The 20823-nt window shown below is 38.2% G+C and overlaps 1 non-coding gene across 1 annotated transcript; it reads right to left on the bottom strand.

Moving 5' to 3' along the window:
• Window positions 1–9852: 9852 nt before the first annotated feature.
• LOC117281016 (small nucleolar RNA R71) lies at window positions 9853–9959 on the bottom strand. Its single transcript, XR_004511599.1, has one exon. It is a non-coding gene; the product is annotated as a small nucleolar RNA R71 (small nucleolar RNA).
• Between the last annotated feature and the right edge of the window lie 10864 nt (window positions 9960–20823).

Genomic DNA, 20823 nt, shown 5'->3' with positions numbered 1-20823 from the left:
CAAGGATATGTGCCGCTTGTCCTAAGTCTTTCATATCAAAACGCGACGACAACCATTCCTTTACTGAATTCAACATTCTCACATTATTTTCTATGAGCAAAATATCATCTACGTAATATCCATCCCACTTCTTATAGACACAAGACTCGTTTTCACATTGATCAAAATCGAATGTTTTAATCGATGTGTCAAAATAAGTATTGCATGCTCTAGAACCTTGTTTCAATCCATAAATGGATTTCTTTAATTTACACAACATGTGCTCATTGCCACTTTTTATAAAACCAACCGGTTGTGCCATATAGATGCACTCATCAAGACTTCCATTAAGAAAATCCGTCATGACATCCATTTTCCAAATCTCATAATCGTAATGAGAAGCAATGGATAATAGAATCCTAATGGATTTAAGCATGGCTACCGGCAAAAAAGTTTCCTCATAATCGATCCCTTCTTTTTTAGTAAACCCTTTTGCAACAAGCCTAGTTTTAAAAGTTTGTACTTTTTCATCCACTCCTCTTTTTTTCTTATAGATCCATCTACAACCAACGGGTTTGACTCTAGTATGTGGTTTTACAAGATCCCAGACTTGATTGGAGTACATAGACTCCATTTCAGATTTCATAGCAACAATCCATTTATAAACGTCTGTATCCTGTAGTGCTTCGTCATAATTAAGAGGTTATGTATTAGGCTCTTCAGGTATTCTATCATAAGATTCTCCCATGAGCACAAACCAGAGAGGTTGTTTTAATAGTTCTCCCACTACGACTAGTCACTACATGTGCAGTTTGATTTTTTTGTTGAACCACAACATCATTTTTCGGAACTGAAGCCTCAATGTTATACTCCTCCCCTTGCAGTACTGAAATATCATTAACTTCTTCCTGGAGCGAAGGCTGCACAACAATATCAGGTTGCTCAACAATCTGAGGTTGTTCAACATTACTCCCACTACTTTGGGGTAGTGAGATGTCAGACAATAGCTCTTGTGCGTTATGATACCTATTGACATTTATCCCACTACGATAATGCAGTGGTGTGTCAATACTGGCTTCGGGGATACATTCCAGAGATGAGTCATTAGTTACTCCATTGCTTAATTCCTGTAAAACTAGTTTACTTCTAGGACTATGGCTCATTAAATATTCCTTTTATAAAAATATGGCATTTGTCGTAACAATTACCTTCTTTTCTTTGGGACAATAATACAAACCTCATTTCGTTCCCTTTGGATATCCAATAAAAATGCACACGTCTGTCCTTGATTCCAATTTATCCGCTTTTCCTTTCAGCACATATGCTAGACAACCCCAAACCTGAATGTGCCGTAAACTGGCTTTCGCCTAGTCCACAATTTTGCTGGGGTTGAAGGTACTGACTTTGAAGGAATCAATTTCAAAATGTAATTTTTCGTTTCTAAAACGTATCCCCAAAGGAAGAAGTCAAATCGGAATAACTTAACATTGATCTAACCATTTACATAAGGGTTATATTTCTTCTTTCTACCACACCATTTTGTTGTGGTGTTCCTCGGACAGATAATTGAGATGTAATTTCACAATCTGATAAGTATTTAATGAATTCTGCAGAAAGGTTTTCACCACCACGATCATATCGCAATGTTTTGATATATTTATCATGTCGTTTCTCCGTTTCCGTCTTAAATTCTTTGAATTTCTCAAAGCATTCAGACTTAAGACGCAACAGATAAATGCATTCATATTTTGAGTAATCATATGTGAAAAGTCACAAAATACTCAAAACCACCTCTTGCTTGTATATTCATAGTGCCACACAAATCAGAGTGAATTAGTTCTAACTTATCGCTAGCTCTATTTCCTTTTGAGAGAAAATGTCTCTTGGTCATTTTACCTTCTAAACAGGATTCACATGTCGGCAGTGCCTCCAGTTTTAATGAACTCAAAGGTTCATCTGAAACCAACCTCGAAATCTTATTTAGCTTTATATGACCTAAACGTAAGTGCCAGCGGGATCTCACTCAGGAGGGCCGATATTAGCTCAGTTTTGTCTGCTCCCGTCTGATGCCTACGAGAAATAAAACAGACATAAACATCGAAAAGCAATCCTCATTGCATGCATCATAAAGGGAATAAAAGTTGATGTGGGCGAAATTATATTCAAGGAGATTGGGATCAGAGAGAATCAGAAAGAAACATCACTTCCTTTCCCGTGTTTGATCACTGCTCTGTGTAAAGTTGTGGAAGTGCCTCCTATCCCCAAACATGACCGCATTGAAAATGCTCTCCAAGATATTGACATCACTCGGATCAGTGATGTCGCAGACAATGTGGTGGACATCCCACCAGAGACTTCACTAAATCCTCTATCAGACTCAGCAGCACCTGCTGCTCCCTCACTGCATGACACTCCCTCCGCACCAGCCACCTCCACATCCACTCCTAAGCCAACCACTGCACATCTACCTGTTGCCTTACCAGCTCTATTAAAGATGGGTCTACTAGCCCAACATGCCAATGCTAAGGTAGACAGACTGACAAAGAAACTCCCAACTCTTATCAGGCAAGCACTGGCCCCTATCCAAGCCTCAGTGAGCATTCTTCAACAACAGCATCACTCCTATGAAGATCGACTCAAGCACTTTGATGTGCGACTTGAAAGGGTTGAGAGAGGCGAAGCTGGAGATATGCCTAAACTCTAACATGATGTCGCTGAGCTAAAATCAGAGCTGCACAAGATGCAGAATTTGGAGTTTGACTTGACCTCCCTTCTCCCGGAGGAAGGTGAGCAGGGCACTGGAAATTCCCACATTACGAGCTTGGACCTGGATTTTACAAAACTTATGACAGCTACGGAAGCTCAAGTATTGAGACTTCAAATGCTCAGGATTCTGTTGTACACATCGCCACTCCTTCAGAGGAGGGATCCGGAGAATCTAAGGGGGAGATTGATGAAAGAGACAATGAAGCGAAGGAAACTGATGAGGAGGCATTGGTTGAGGAGACTAAGGATCAATAGAACAACAGAGGCAAATAAGTTGTAGTCTCTACATATATACATGATGAAGAGGAAGCAGATGTACAAACAGCAATTGCACACTCTATTGCGGACATGGTCGCAAAAGCAAATCCATCGACCATGCAGCCATCGATGGGAGAGGCTAGCAGCTCCCAGGTTCTAGTCCCAGCCTCACAGCAGGTGGATCTTCCTGTTCCATCCTTATAGACCACCACACATTCCGAGGTCCCACATGTTGCTGCCATAGTGCCAGCAGTTGATCCCACAGTTGCCCCCACTGCTTCAGTCCCTCCGAGCGCCTAGTGCGCCCCAGGAAGCCCCTAAACTTTGATTTTACATTCTCTATGCATTGGGAACATCGCATGCCTTTTAGTTGGGGGTGGGGTGGTCATATTTTGTATAAACATTGTACATAAACTCTTTTCTTTAATAGTATAGATTGGTAGTTAGCAATGAATTCCCCCTTGATTTTTCTACACCGGGTTCTTTTCCAAGGGTGTAATAGTAGAACCGCGGCAGTAGCATAAAAGGTTTTGACTTGTTTGGTGTTGATTGTTCTAGCTTCAAGCATGTATTGAATTTTTGTGAATAAATGGTACCCTTCCCTCTTTTGTATATATCAAAATAAAAAGTGTAATGGTTAGTCATTCTTGTGAACTTGAGGCTCGCTCTCTGACTTTATGCTTACTCAGAATCTTACATGTCATGTGATGAAGGCTTTGAGTTGCCTTGCATTCACTTGAGGGCTGAAACTATGTTGAGTCGAACAGTTCATGCTTTGTGAGTAAGTGAGGATTTGTATAAATAATGCATATGCTTAACTTGTGATGTCTAGAACTTGCCTGGTTGACTTCTTAGTGCAAATCTCAGGTTAATGATTGGGTGCAGAAATTATCTTAGGTTATCTTTATGTCTGCTAGCTAATTTTTACCAAATTGACCTCTTTAGTACATAAATTACCCTAGTTACCCCCGTCGAGCCGTTAACCTTTTATTTGGCTACCACATTACGAACTTTTATCCCGTTGTGAAATAATTTCTTCTTTCGAACCCATCCCTCCTTGAACGAGTAAGAATGAGGATAAAAGCCTAAGTTGGGGGTGCCGGTACAAAGTGGAAATTGGTAACCTCAAAGTTGTATATATGAAGAAACTCAAGCTCCGAAAACTCACTGGTTTGTGGTATTCTTAGTTCCTTAAAAGTTCTGCTTAATGGAAATGGGGGTGTGCAATTCATCAGGTGCAATCAGCAATGCCCCTACTCAATACTCATTTTGATTAATCATGCCATCAAAGTCAAATTTGAGAAAAAGAGCGGAGTCTTGTAGAAACCGAAGAAATACTTTGAGGTGGTTCTATGTCGGTAACTCGAGGTCCATAAGTGCTATGTAGTAAAGAAGCAAAATGTATGTAGAGTTCAAGGAGAGTATAGCCACTACATTCCCAAATATTCATCCAACCCATCCCGAAATCCTTGGTGATCTACAACCAATCATTCCTAAGATAGCAGCAAGTTAAAATAAGGGCAAGCATATGGATTGATACTTGTAGCATGTAGCTTTCGTTCCGAGTGCAAGAGTGTTTTGATTGCATCCCCTGTACATATGTGTGAGTTGGGGATTTTCTTTGTTGTGAGCGCGTATGAATTTCAAGATTTAGCAGAAGTTAGGTTATTGAAGTAGAATACAAGTGCACACTTAGTTGTGAGTAGCATTTTGTCATTTTGGTTTACGCTCGAAGTTCACAAGTTGATTAGTCAAATTGTTAAATGATAGTTGTCTTCCATGAAGGATAAATAAAAGAAGTTACATGCTTGTTAGCTGACAGTCAAAACCATCTACAATCACTACTGTTTTGTGACATGTCGGAAATAGAAGTAGTATATGATAGGATAATTTCGTTTTAGTTGCTTGAGTACAAGCAAGAGTTTAAGTTGGGGGTGTTGATGTGCCGTAGAATTTCGGCACTTTTGATACCAATTACATACACTTTAGCTCGTCTTTCAATGCATTTTTAGTTAATTCTTATGAAGTTTTGGTGTTTTGTAGTGCATGAGACTTGAAGACCCAAAACCATGAAAAAGAAGTCAAAAAGCCACAAAAGGGCAGGAATGCTGCAATTATGAGACCGCATAATCGCCGCAAACTAAAGTAGATTTTTGGCCAACTGAAGAGAAGAATGTGCGGTCTATTATGTGGTCCAATAACACTTCTGCGAACCGCATAATGACCGCATAATTGCAATTCACGAATCTGTGTAGCACTTCTGCGATGGAAAATGCAGTCGCATAATGGATATGCGGACCGCATAATGAAAATGAGGTGGAAATCTGGGCTTGAAGATCTGAAATTCTGTGATGCAAGTGTCAACTATGTGGACCGCATACATGGTATGCGACCATTATACGGTCGCAGATGGGCTCTGCAGAGGCATTTTTGTCAAATCTTGATCCCGACTTTTAGTCCATTATAAATAGATTTACTAGGGTTTTTGTGGGTCATTGAGTCAGAAAAAGAGGCTACTTTTAGAGCATTGAATGCACCATTGTTTTGGAAGCTTTTGAAGAAAGAATCTTGTAAATTTGTAAGCTTTATGACTTCATTTATTGCTTTGTACTTCGATTCTAGTATGAGTAGCTAGTTTTAACTACTAAGGTTGTGGACCATAAATGAGTGTAATGTTAATGGGTGTTTACCATTGAATATATATATATATATATATATATATATATATATATATATAATGGTTGGTTGATATTTATTCAGTTCTTATGCTTCATGTATTGTTAGTGGTTGCAAGCATTAACAAATTCCATTTCACTCTATCTTTACCTGGAAAAGTGGGTTAGGGTTTGGTAGAATTGAATATCAAAAACTCAAGGCTTTAAACCTTGTTTAATAATCGCCTAGGAATAAGTGGGTTCTAGTTGGCATAAATCGGTTATTTTTAATTGCATCTCTTTTATATTTGGGAAAATCTTAAAGAGAAGATATTACCCAACTATTGGGAAATATTGGGTAGTCACTTATAAACCATTTGCATATCAAAGGACTTTCCATTAGAAATATATCATATTAACACCGATAGCATTACATTCCATCGATGAGGACACAACCTTGGTTTCCTTAATCAAATTAAATACATTCTCACAATACAATAATCTTCTTTACTACACAGAATCACAACACCATTTTCAAGCTAACAGAATAGAATTACGACTTAAGTCAAGTTTTACACTATTCAAGTAATCGTTTCACACCTATTCCCTGTGGGATTTGACCCCAACCTAGTTGGGTTACTATTACACCATTTATTTAGGTGTAATTTGAGCGTATCAGTAAGCTTTAAAGCCACTGCTTTGCATCATCTTTAAGTGAAAAGGGGAATGCCCTTAAATACACTGCATCTTGTGACACCCCATTGTATTGAAAGGTGTTCGTAATCTCTTCAAAGTCCATCAGATGCGTTTTTGGATCTTCGTTCATCTTTCTTCTAAAAACGCAGTTGTTTTGAATGGTTTGAAGCAAACCTTGATTCAGCTCAAAATTATTAGCTGCAATTGGAGGTGGTCTAACACTTAACAATTCTTGATTGTAGATTGGTTTGGCGTAGTCACCCAATCCTCTACCAAGCCTTGGTACCATTCTCGAACTGGTCTTTAATCAAGGGTCGATTTATATAGAATCTTCGACCCATATTGTCTTCGACAATTTCCTCAACAGCTCTATGGGCTGCCTCAGCCGCTATCCTTGCAGCTGCCTCTACCTCATTGTCATCATTATTAGCCATGTGTTTTTGGTTTGAAGGTTGCCCCAAGAAACTTACGGTAAACTCTTTATCCTTCCTCAGTTGCCGCATGTGTTTTTCCAATTTTGGGTTGTAGGGTATTACTTCTTTACAAGAAGATCATTCCATACACTACAGACTTAACCTATTGCCCTACACATGGAGGAGAAAATTGTGAAGAACAAAATAAAAGTAAAAAAATAAAAAATAAAAAATAAATTCTTGAATTAGCACTACAAAATATTTCAAACACTATTGATTGTCAATCCCAGGCAACGGCGCCAAAATTTGACGAGAGCAAAACACACACTTAAATTGTGCTCGAGAGCAAAACACACACTTAAGAGTTAAGCAGTATTATCGTAGTTTGTAGCTAGATTGCTATCCAAGATGATCAATAATTTAGATTTATGTGGTTAATACTAAAACTAATTAAGAATCTAGAGCTAATTGACTAATGACAATCGAAGCAAGGCCTAAGCAAAGGAAGATATCAATGAGAGAAAATGGGGTTTTGATAGGATATATGCAAGATAATTGTCTGGAATTTAACTCTAGAAAATTCACTTATAATGTTCAAGTGAGTCTCTCGAACTCGCTTAATTATCAATACAATTGTTTAGTAGAAACCCCTCTTTCGATTAAGTCTCAACCTCTCAATATGAACCAATTTAAGCACTATGACGATATGCAAGAATTCGTAGTGGATCGGTCTTTAGGAAAACCTCTTTCGATTATTCTCCTAACTAGGTTTAATCAATGATTCAACTAGCCTCTTTAGATTACTTAGAAGAATCTATGAACTCAACCAACAATATAATGCAAAGATATTACAAGTTATTCCTCTTTAAATTACAAGAACAAGTGAATATAGATGCAACAATTAAATCTTACTAAATGATTCAAAAACATAAAAATAGATTTATAATCCACAAACAATCATCAATACACAAAATCCATCAAAACCCAAAAGGATCTACTCCATAGACATGGAAAAGTTCTTCACAAATGTAATTAAAGTATAGGAAAAAATAGATTCAATCCAAAACCAAATCTTGAGTGAGGAAGGAATGATGAAATCCTTGTGCTTGTGTTCTTCCAACTCCTCCTTAGCCTCCTTGGCCTCCATGGGTCGAAAATCTGTCAAAAGTCCCGAAAATGATGTTTTCCCGTGTATTTAAGCCATCCCCAATAAACCCCAGATGAAAATACCCTTTTAGCGGAAATGGGATGATACTCTACCAAATTTTTACTAACGCTCCGCATGTCGCATCGTACCATGCGACACGGTAGTGGATATTTCCAGTACGATTTGCAATTTGAGTTCTGGGCAGAATTTGCACTAGCGCGTAGCACAGTGCATGGCATAGTGCGTTGCATTAGGGAAAATTTCTCAGAGTATGGATTTTGCTTCGATTTTGACATCGAAATTTGGTCCTCGACCCCCGAACACAATTCCGACTTAATCACTTGGGCTTTTACTCAGACTTCAAAGCTCCAAATCTCTCGAATTAGCTCCATAATATCTACATCACTCGGAATCACTCCTACAAGGTATAAAACACACAATAAGTGCAAAACACTAGCGGTGAAAACTCAAACTCAGTTAAAGTGCAGTAAATTAGAGTGAAATAAGCGACTAAAACATATAATTATAGCCTACCATCTGTATAAATACATGGAAAATTGTTAGTTTCTTGAACTTTTAACACACATTCAACCTAAGGAGGCTAAGGAGGAGTTGAAAGAACACAAGCACAAGGATTTCATCATTCCTTCCTCACTCAAGACCCGAGTTTGGATCAAATTTATGTTTGCCTATACTTAACTTTATTTGTGATGAATTGCTCCATATCTATGAAGTAGTTCTCTTTAGGGTTTGATGGATTTGGTGTATTGATGATTGTTTGTGGATTATAACTCTAGTTTTATGTATTGAAGCGTTTTTGGATAATTTAGTTATTGCATCTATATTCACTTGTTCATGTAATAGAGAAAGGCATAACTTGTGATATCTTTGCATTATATAATTGGTTGAGTTCATAGATTCTTCTAAGTAATCAAAAGAGGCTAATTCAATCATTGATTATACCTAGTTAGGAGTATAGTCGAGAGAGGTTCTCCTAAAGTCCAATCCACTACGCATTTTTTCATATATTCACGGGCTTAAATTGGTTTATCTTGTGAGGTTAAGACTTAATTGAGAGAGGAGTTTTGTTGAACGTTTGAACTAATAATTGAGTGAATTCGAGAGACTCACTTGAACATTAGAAGTGAATTATCTAGAGTTAGATCCCAAATACTTATCTTGCACATATCCTATCAATCCCAAACAATTTCTTTTTTTTTTCTCTTTTTACGTTTGGTGTTCTTTGAATGTGCGCAGGTTACAGGTTAAGATTGGTGCATGACTCGAACTTTTGCGAAGGAAGTGCTACCATAAGAGCCAGAGATAGAAAAACAACTTCCACAGCTGAAGAAGGAAAGAGATCTCATCGAGACATCAGTAAAGGTTGGACAATCCTCAACCAAAGAAACTATGGCTAGAAACTGTGATGATAATGTAGATTTGGCTGCAAGAGAGGCATGCCAACAATGAGAAAAGATGCACATGATGCTGAGCAAGCAGCTATTAGAGATGCGCATAACATCTATGAAGAAAATAAGGGTCTCAGACTTAATCAACATATACCCTTGCCTAGGAGACCACTTGGCGATTATGCTAGACCGGTATATAATCAACGATTATCCAGTGTTAGACCACCTCTAATTGTAGCAAACAATTTCGAGTTGAAGGAAGGGTTACTTCAAACCCTTCAGAATTGAAGTCTCTTCAGAGGGAAGCAAAACGAAAATCCAAACACACATCTAATGGACTTCGAGGAGATTATGAACACCTTTCAATACAATGGTGTGTCACAAGATGCAGTGTATTTAAGGGCATTCCCTTTTTCACTTAAAGATGATACTAATAAGTGGCTTCGGAGTTGCCCAGTGGATCGATCAGAACTTAGGAGGAGATGATCAGAAAATTCCTTGATAAATATTTCTCCTTAGCTAAGACATGCACGATTAGAAGAGAAATCCATAACTTCTGTCAGAAAGAGACTGAAACTGTTTTTGAAGCATGGGAGAGATTTATGGATATAGTTAGAAAGTGTCAACATAGCGGAATTGAACTCTGGATGCAACTCCAAGATTTTTGGGAAGGATTGACACCGGCCTTGCATAGAACATTGAGCAATGCAGTTGGAGGCCCTTTGATGAAGAAGACTCCAGAGGATATAGTTACAATTCTTGATGAGTTATCTGAAGATGTTAATCAGTGGCCCTCTAAGAGTGCTGAAAAAAGAAGATCAACAAGTGTTCACCAAGTTGATGCTAATACATCTATGCAGGTACAACTTGATTCTATGGATAAAGAAATACGAAAGCTAACCTTAGCCTCGATACAAAATGAGCCTCACACAGTTTGTGATATATGTGGAAGAGGACACCCTACTCATGAGTGTCAAGCCTCAACTAAGGAAGTCTACATTGTGGGAAATTATAATGCGATGGGTCAGAGGCACCCTGATTTTTGATGGAGTTCACCTGGGGGTACTGCGAATGTATGGAAACAAAACAACCCCAGAACCCAGGGACAAGGAGCTCCTGGCTTTATGAATCAGCAGAGGCAACAATTTCAGCTTCAACAGCCAGTTCAGTCTGGCATAGAAGATCTCATGAAGGCCTTCATTCTAAAAACTGATGAGAGGCTGGACACCCATGAAAAACTATCAAAGAACTGGGCATTGGTTTTCGAAACCTGGAGAGACAAGTGGGACAGAATACAACAATATTATCTAAGAGGGCTCCAGGAACTCTCCCTGCTGATACTGAGAGAAATCCCAAAGAAACAGTGAATGTTGTATCTCTAAGAAGTTAGCAAGTGTTGAAAGATCCCATCTCGATCCAAAATGATGTGACACTTCAAAAAGAAAGTGGGGAGCAGCTGAAGACTGATGTTGATAAAAAGAAGAAGGGTCAGATGAAAGCGGAGAAAAAGGAAGAAAAATCGAGAAGGGAGGAACATGATGAGAGTGAGCATATGCTTGCGCTACCTTTCCCTCAAAAGCTATATAGATATAAGTTGGACAAGCAGTTTGGGAGATTTCTGGATGTGCTGAAACAGGTTCATGTAAACTTACCATTTATAGAAGTTCTCTCACAAATGCCTGCTTATGCCAAATTCTTGAAGGAGATCCTTACAAAGAAGAGAAAAATAGAGGAGACCTCATGTTACGACCCAATTTTTCCTCTGTTGGGTATCATGATGGCACCTAGTCTTAGGGACTAGGTAAGCCTAACATTTATTAAATAAAAATAATAATTAAATAACATCTAACAATCTTTGAAATGGAAACCTCCAAAATAATTTTTTTTGCTTTCAATTCCCAAAACCGGTAGTACAAGTCATAAGGTCTACAGAGTGTTTGCTAGAAAATCTCTAAATACAACTGTCCAGAAATAAGAATAAATAGTGCAAAATGAAAACTTTAAGGTTATTCTGAAGCCTGCGAACGCAACACCAGGTTTACCTTGAGTCTCCACAGCAACGACCCACACTGCGGCTAATGAACAAATACTTGGATCTGCACAAAAATGTGCAGAAGTATAGAATGAGCACACCACAGCGGTGCCCAGTAAGTATCAAGACTATGCAATATGGCTCACAATACAGTAATGGAAATAAGAAAGGAAACAACAAGTATTAGCAGAATACCATAAAAATAAATCAGAAAAGTGAATGGAACACAACCTAAATCCAGAATCACAAATACAGCAAGTACAAGTAATAACTCAGCAACTACAACCGCTTTTACATCAGGTTTTAGTCATCAAACTCCACGAGGTACCGAACCTCGGACAAATCACATCTCACGGATCTCAATACCTAAACCCTAACACTTGCATCATGTGCCCTCATAACACCTCATAACCGCACTGACGACTCACGTGCCAATAGAGTTATTCTCACATAGAAGGCAAGTAAGCAAGGGCGAGCATCTATGCTCAACAATATCAAGAAAATCTCTTATCCGATAAGAGTGCTTAACTACATGTATGGTTGTGCAAGTGTCATAACATAGTCCATACCAGCAAATAAGCATAATGAAAAAGAACGGACCGCACGTAGAATATTTTCTCACAACTTTCACAAGATAAGCTCACACAGGTAAGTGTACCACTACACAAATATCAACAACAAAAATTGCCCCAGGCCATCACAAATCATCACAAATCAATCCCTGACACAGCCCACCTTGTCTCGCCACGTGTGCAATAATAAAGTAAGTGCCTGCCTTATCTCGCCACACATGCATATCAATGTTCCCACCTTGTCTCGCCACATGTGCAACCCACATATATATATCCCGCCTTGTCACGCCGCATGTGAAAATATTAATAGTAACAATAGCACAGCAGAAACTTCGTGCAACCCCATAACAACAAACGCACGGCAGAAACCTCGTGCATCACAATAACCACAACCGCACGGCAGAAACCTCGTGCATCACCACAAGAAGTACAACAGAAACAATGTCAATAATACAAAGAACGACAAGTAAATCAACTCAAGAACTTTAAATCACAAGAAACGGTAGAACCAATTCAAGAAGAATAATCGCAGTAAAGAATGTTAGGCGTAAAGAGATCAGCTCAACAAGGGAAAACTAATATGTAGCAACGATCCCACAATATACATTTCAACAACAGGGAAGCTAACACGAGTCAAATAATTCCAAATAAAACAAGTCCACTAAGATATAGGATATATAAACTTCTTTTAAGGTTGAGAAATTACGAAGGATATTCAACAATTCAATTAAGGATAAGCAGCATAAAGATAATTATGGCAATAGAAGAGGTAAAATCTTAAGATAAGTCAAATAAGAATGAATCCTGAAGCAATTAATTCTAATTAAAGCATGTAGAGGTGAAACTAGTAAATAGGAACTTAATCATATCAAGAACAACCTCATACTCGGTGAATATAAGGACCTAAGAATCTTAAAAGGCCTACTTTCCAAATATATCTTCGAGCATGCACTCGTCACCTCGCGTACATGGACTACAATCAACATAGAAGACTCAAATCCTAAGGGAAAAATCCCCCACACAAGGTTAGGCAAGATACTTACGTCGAACCAAGCTCAATCAATCGGTCACAATGCCTTTCCCATGAATATCTGGCTCCAAATGGCCCAAATCTAGACAAAAGAAATTACATATCATAAATACAACCATAATAGACTCATCTAATTAATGAAATCAATACTTTAACAAAAATCCCAAAATTCGCACTAAAAAGTCGACCCGGGCCCGTATCTCGGAATCGGGTAAAAGTCATAAAATACGAACACCCATTCACTCACGAGTTCACTCGTACCAAAATTATCCAAATCTGATATCTAAATCCCAATCAAAACTCAGAAATTCGGTTGAAGAACCTCTCCCCCATTTTCCCAACTTTTCAACCCAAAATCTGAAATTAAATGATGAAATCAACCATAGATTATTGGAATATATCCATAAATGAGTTAAGAATACCCAAAAGCTTGCTCTGAAAATTCCTCAAAATGAAAATGAGACCAAACCCTATAATTTTTCCTCTTTTCAGCCCAGAAATCTCGCTTATGCGAGCCTTCAACCACACCTGCGAAAATACCATCACAGGTGCAAAAATTACTAAAGGGGTTAGGACCGCATCTATGTCAACGGGGCCGCACCTGCGTGTGCGCGCCTGTGGAGCACTGTCCGTTTCTGCGTCATTCACCGCTCCTGCGCTCACCCTAACGCATCTGCGGAATTCACCTCGCACCTGCGACCCCTGGCACTCCTCCATTTTTTTGCTTCTACGCTTGCCTCTCCACACGTGTGATCCCACACCTACGATCCAGCACCTGCGTTCTCTCCACCGCATGTTCGAAAATGCCAGATGCCTGAAGACTTCAGCAGCAACATAAATCCAACTTTTGATCTGTTAAGCACCCGAAACTCACCCGAGGCTCCAGGACCTCAACCAAATATACCAACCAATCCTAAAACACAGTCAAGCCCTCAAATTACATAGGAACATAGTCGAGCCCTCAAATCACATCAACTAACGCTAAAATCACGAATCACCCTCCAATTCAAACTTAAAGAACCTGAAACTTCAAATTCCTATAACCGGTGCCGAAACCTATCAAACCACGTCTGAATGGCCTCAAATTTTGAACACAAGTCATATTCAACATTATGGACCTACTCCAACTTCCGGAATTGGATTCTGACCCCGATATCAAAAATTCCACTACCGGTCAAAATCTCCAAAAGTTTGACTTTCGCCATTTTAAGCCTAAATGAGCTACAGACCTCCAAAACACAATCTGGACATGTCCCTAAGTCCAAAATCACCCAACGGAGCTAACGGAACTGACAAAACTCCATTCCGGAGTCTTCTTCATATAGTTCTGACTATGGTCAAAAATCCTAAGACTTAAGCTTTCGTTTTAGGGACTAAGTGTCCATAATCACTCCGAATCATCCAGTAACTGAATTCAATCACGCGCGCAAGTAAATACACGTAATACGAAGCTGTTCAAGGCCTTATGCCACCGAACGAGACTTAAATTCTCAAAACGACCGGCCGGGTCATTACACCTCAGTGGTCAAGCTCACCGAGCATTGTAGCGTGATATTGCAAAACAAACTCCCACAAAAGTGTGGAGATCCATGGAGTTTTACTATACATTGCTCTTTAGGCTCTATTAATTTTGATAAATCTTTATATGATTCTGGTACCTCAATTAACTTAATGCCTCTATCTATTTACAGAAAAGTGGAGAAGGAGATTGGAGAGATAAGGTCGGTGCTAATATCTTTGCAGCTGGCAGACCAAATGACTATAACACATGAAAGGATAGTGGAAGATGTGTTTGTTTGGGTGGATAAGTTCATATTTCTTGTGGATTTTATAGTGGCGAATATGGAGGAAACACAAGAAGGTCCCTCTTATCCTAGGAAGACCATTCTTAACAACGGGTAGAGAAACTTTGGATATACATGAGAGGAAACTCATTCTTAGAGTGGGTGAGGAGACTGTGATTTTTGCGGTGAATGTAGCAAAGAGGGCACAAAAAGAAAAACCAGCTGCGAATGTTGAGTGGAAAAGGAAGGGCTCGAAGGAGAAAGTTGCAGTGAGCGAGAAATATAAGTGTGGGGTGTACCCCAAAAAGGCTGAGAAGAAGCTATCTGCATGGATGTGCGCATTAGTTCGAAGGCGAGGAATGGATCCTGACTTCGACTCAGACCCCGACTAGATGTTCAGGGAAGTTTCATTTACCTTATGCTTTCTAATTGTGTGTCATGGGGACATGCCAAAACTTAAAGTGTGGGGTGGGGGATAGTTGTATGTTGTATGTATGGGTGTTAGTTTTGTTAGTTGTAGTAGTTTTAAAAAATTGAGAAAACCATAAAATTGAAATAATTTTGATTTTTCCCAACGATGGATATCATCGACAGATTTCTAGAGGGATAAAAGTTGAAATAAAAAGATAAAAAGATTTTCTTTTGTTAGGTAGTATAATAATTTCTCCTTGATTTTTCTATGTGTGGCGGTTCTTTTTCAAGGGTTTTGTTTGAACCAGGTATAGTTAGTTTCTGTTTTGTAGAATAGTAGGAAATCTTGTGCTGTGATTTTAAATGAAGGTAATATCTATTAACTTTATTATACCTTGAGAACTGTAAGAGCTTTAGTTGTGATGCTTAGGCTCTGTTTTTTACTCTTGTAGAAGTATCTTAAAATGTATGATCTTAACTTTGCTTAACTACTTTGACTAGAGTGTCTTGATAGTCCAATCCTGAGTGAGTTATGTGCCATGTGTGTGTGAGTTTTTGTGTATTCTATGTATCGCATTTGATGTCTAGAACTTGCCCCGTATGTTTGTAGAGAGAAATAGTAGTTTTATTCAGTCTTGGAAGTGATATAGGCATTTCTTTGTTGAGCCAATTATATATTTTTACCCACATAATTGTTGTGTATCTTAGTTAACCCCGTTGAGCATGTAATCATGTTTCTTTGGAAACAACATTACAAGCCCTACCCATTTATTTGAATTGACCATCTATTTGAACCTTTTACCTCTCGTGAGCACTTGAAGTTGTTATTAACTTTGTAAAAGTTGAAGTGTAGGTTGGTTGGTTTGGCTTTTGAGTAGAACTATTGAAATAAGGAGAAAGGTGCATGGTTTTAAAAAAATAAGAGCCACTTGAATTGAATAAGGAAAGAGAAGAAAAAAATATAGTTGTATTGTTGTGCAAAATATTTCTTGATAGTGGTGACTCTTGATGTGATTGCGCTTAAAGAAGTAGGGAGTTAATGTATATTGACGTGAAGGTGGAGTTTTGGTTTGACATAAGTGTGGGGTTTTGAATTGTAATAATTATATGTATTAAAGTGCTAAGGGAGGTGTAGTCACTCTTATGTCTAAATATATCCTACCCATCCCGCAGCTTACATTACAACAAAATAAAGTCCTACTTGATCCTTGACTGAATGAGTTCAATTAGTAGAGTAGTACATTACGGGCAAACCTATGGTACGTCTTTCGTGGCATATGAATGTTATTTTTTAGAGTGAGTGAATTCTTTCTATCTTGAGTTCTAAATTGTTCTTAAATTTAATTGTCTGTGAAACTACTCTCTATTGTGGTGTGAGGGTAATTGATTCATGAAGGAAAGGTAATGTCATTGACCTCTATGTTAGAGTAAGTGGGCGAGTTGGGAAAAATGTGTGGTGCTTTTAAGTCATATTTTGAGGCTAGGATGTTACTATATTGTACTTAATCTGTTTTAAATATTCTTGGTGTGATGAGTTATTAGAGTTGTTGAAAAAGGTCATATCTATATGAAGTGTAGTTTGATTGCTCGAGGACGAGCAATGGTTTAAGTATGGAGTGTTGATTGTAGGCTATAATCTCATGTTTAGTCGCTTATTACACTCTAATTTACTGCACTTAACTCGTTTTGAGCTTTAATTGATAGTGTTTTGTACTTTTTGTATGTTTTATACCTTGTAGAATTGATTTCGATCTATGTAGATGTTATGAAATGAATTAGAGCTATTTAGAGCTTTGAAGTCTGAGTAAAAGACCAAGGTATTAAGCTAGGATCATGTTCAGGGGTCAAGGACCAAATTTGGACGTCAAAACACAAGAAAAATCTGTACTCTGAGAAATCCTCACTGCCGCAGCGCGTGGGGCGGCGCTTGGGGCGCCGCGGCTGTACAAATCTCTGCTGCCTGTCAGAATTAGCTCTCTAGATTTCCCCAATAAGGCCCTGCATGGAGCGTCGCCTCATGCGGCACGCCTGTGCAATTTTTAAAGAGTAAAAATCCAATTTCGGCCTGAGAATGTGATTTTATCTGGGGCCGCCCCTACTTGGTATAAATTCATGGAAAAATATTATTTTCTCGAACGTTTGACACATATTCGACCTGAGGAGGCTAAGGAGGAGTTGGAAGAATACAAGCACAATGATTTCATCATTCTTTCCTCACTCAAGACCCGAGTTTGGATCGAATTTATGTTTTCCTATACTTTAATTTTATTTGTGATGAATTGTCTCTGGAGTAGTTCTATTTAGGGTTTGATGGATTTGGTGCATTGATGATTGTTTGTGGCTTTGTCACTACCCAATTTAGGATCGTGACCGGCACTTAGGAGCAAGCTCTCCCAAGTAAGCCTCATCGGTATTTAATAGAAAACCGGGCAGCATTTCCCCTGTTTTTGGACTATCAAAAAATTTTCCTGTCTCAAAATTAACACCCAACCATCCTAATATCAAACCAAACAATCGACAACTTATCAATTAACCAAAACAAGTCTGCACCATTACTAATCAACCTACTAACAACCAGAAATACTAATTTATCTCCACCTTTGATAATAAAAAATGATACTCAACATAAGACTATAATAACAAAAGAATACCCATGAAACTAAAATATTAACTGTTGAGCGACTCTAAGAGTTCAAAGAAAGACCATAACAATAAATAAAATCTCCGCCCACATGAACAAGTGCGAGGCTCACCAAGAACTATCAGCCTGTGCGCTCTAATTAACGAAATCCTCGTCCGCGTCAACTGCTGTCTCTGTAAAATAATTAGCGGGGAATGAGTTGCTAGCTCAGTGAGTAATAACACTTAACCACAACCGTTTTTATTGGGGACAAGTCAGAAAACATGCTAGTATCTCAAACAGAAATAACATAAAAATGCCCTTTCAGAAATAATAAATAATTTTCAGTCTCATCATACTTTTCTTGTAGTATAATACAATTAACAATTCAGTAATAAGTTCGGTACCCACTGTATAATATCAATATTCACATTTGGGAGGTTTCAATGAACGGATCATGTAATCGGTATAACTGTGGACTTTTTCGCAAGAAGTCAAATATAACGGTAGTCCCTACTTGAGGGAAATAGGTAACGGTATGCTAGTTCTACCTTCCCACTAGCAAGGGTTGTAACGGTAATCGGTAATTACAAGGTGCACCAGGTCTAACGAACCCGCCGTTAGCTACGGGATCCTTCAAAGTCTACTCCCATTTATACTTGTCTTTGTATCCGTATATACTCATAAGAAAATATTTTAAAACAATATAGGGCATTTCGGTTCTTATCAAATCATATAATTTCATTTCGATAACAATAAATTCAAGTAACGGTAAAACATATCTAATGACAACAAGAATATTTAAAACAACGGTAATCATGTCAAAAATCTATTCGGTATCATATCGAGTAAAAGACTTGTCCCATATGCAACTCAAAATAATTGGTAACATATTTATATTAAAAATCATGTGTAAATCATGAAAGTTATGAAAACACAAATTACGGTAAGATTACTACTCACAGTACTCGTGCCGAAATACAAAATGCTTCACCTCGAGCAATTCGTACAACTTCCTCCAATCAATCTATAATTACATAATATCGATCTCATGTTAATTTCTTTGTTTGGGCTAAATCCATCACTAGTTTAGAATACCCAATCCTCCGAGTTTTATATTTAACTCTCAATTCGTCGAATTATAGTTACCCACATATTAGTAATTACTAATCTATCAACTCCAACCTATTCGTATAATATACCCAGTTAATTTACGGAAAACTCTCATGAATTTCTCTAAATTTCCTTAGCTTTATCTTTCAAATTCTTAATCCAATTCCAAAATTATATCTACTTAGCCCTATCAGAATTATGTATATAAAATTCCATTATCTTAAAAGAGGAAGAAATTCATGTAACTACCTGGAGTGTATTGCTGAAACCCAAGGAATTGTATGCCAAAGATTAGATGAAACACAATCTTCGGCGCTAAAGAAACACCCGAGACTCTCTTTCTTTTGTTTTTCCCGTTCGATGCTTTCTTCCTTTCCTTCAAGGGATTTTTTTTTCTTCTGAAACCCGTTGCTTTTGTCTGAGTTTCCCCTTACCCTAATCCCTTTTAATTTGGCAGATAATTGTTTGTTTGTTTTTTCCTCTTTCTTTCTAACCCTTGTAACTTGTGTCACGTTAATGGGATAAGCCCACTTGTATTCTTTCTTCTTTTTGTTTTGTTTAGTTAGTTTCATTGTTTGTTTGTTTGTTTTTTGTTTTTTTTTGTAGTTAGTTTCTAATAATAATAATAATTATTATTATTATTATTATGCTAATGACCAATACACCCTTATAAAAAAATATAGGGTATTACATCCTCCCCACCTTATGAAATTCGGTCCCCGAATTTAACTCAAGTACGTACATATAGACTGAAATAAATGGGGGTACTTGACTCGCATAGTATCTTATATCTCCCAAGTAGCTTCTCCAACTACATGATTTCGACATAAGACTTTTACGAACTCAATTTCTTTTGACCGTAGCTTTCTTACTTGCCTGTCAACAATAGCCTTCTGTTCCTCCTCGTAAGACAACTTCTCATCAAGCGGTATAGCAGGTGCTTCAAGCACCTGAGATGAGTCTGATATACATTTCCTTAGCATTTAGATATGAAACGGTGGATGAATAAAGGACAACTCAGGAGGAAGTGCCAAACGATAAGCCAAGGCTCCCACTCGGTCCAGTATCTCATACGGTCCTATAAACCTGGGCTCAACTTGCCTCTTTTCCCCAAACCGCATCACACCTTTCATAGGGGAGACACGTAGGAACACTTTGTCCCCAATTTTGAACACTAAATCTCTTCTTCTCTTATCAGCATAAGACTTTTGTCTACTTTGAGCTGCAAGCAATCTCTGTCTGATCAACTGGACCTTGTTCATAGCTTCTTGTACTAGGTCGGGTCCCAATAAGTTAGTCTCACTAGCTTCAAACCATCCGATAGGAGAACGACATCTTCTACCATACAATGCTTCATACGGTACCATTTGAATACTGGACTGGAAGCTATTGTTGTAAGCAAATTCAGCTAAAGGTAGATAAGCGTCCCAACTACCTCCAAACTCAAGAATGCAAGCTCTCAACATATCCTCCAAGATTTGTATAGTACATTCAGACTACCCGTCTGTCTGGGGATGAAATGCAGTGCTAAGATCTACTCGTGTACCCAATGCTTCTTGAAAAGATTTCCAAAAGTGTGAGGTAAATTGTGATCCTTTATCAGAGATGATGGATATTGTAACTCCGTGAAGTCGGACAACTTCGTTCATAAATATCTATGCATACCTCACTCCGCTATATGTAGTCTTCACTGGAAAAAAGTGTGTTGATTTCGTCAGTCGATCTACAATCACCCATACAGAGTCATAACCTCTAAGGGTTCGTGGTATCCCGGTGACAAAATCCATAGTAATTCTTTCCCATTTCCACTCTAAAATCTCAATTTGTTGTAGTAGTCCTGTGGGTCATTGATGCTCAACCTTGACCTGCTGACAAGTCAAACAACTAGAAACAAAGTTAGCAACATCTTTCTTCATACCTTCCCACCAATAGAATTGCT

Source organism: Nicotiana tomentosiformis, chromosome 2 (assembly GCF_000390325.3).
Source record: "Nicotiana tomentosiformis chromosome 2, ASM39032v3, whole genome shotgun sequence".
NCBI lineage: Eukaryota > Viridiplantae > Streptophyta > Magnoliopsida > Solanales > Solanaceae > Nicotiana > Nicotiana tomentosiformis.
This window is presented reverse-complemented; position numbering and strand designations above follow the sequence as displayed.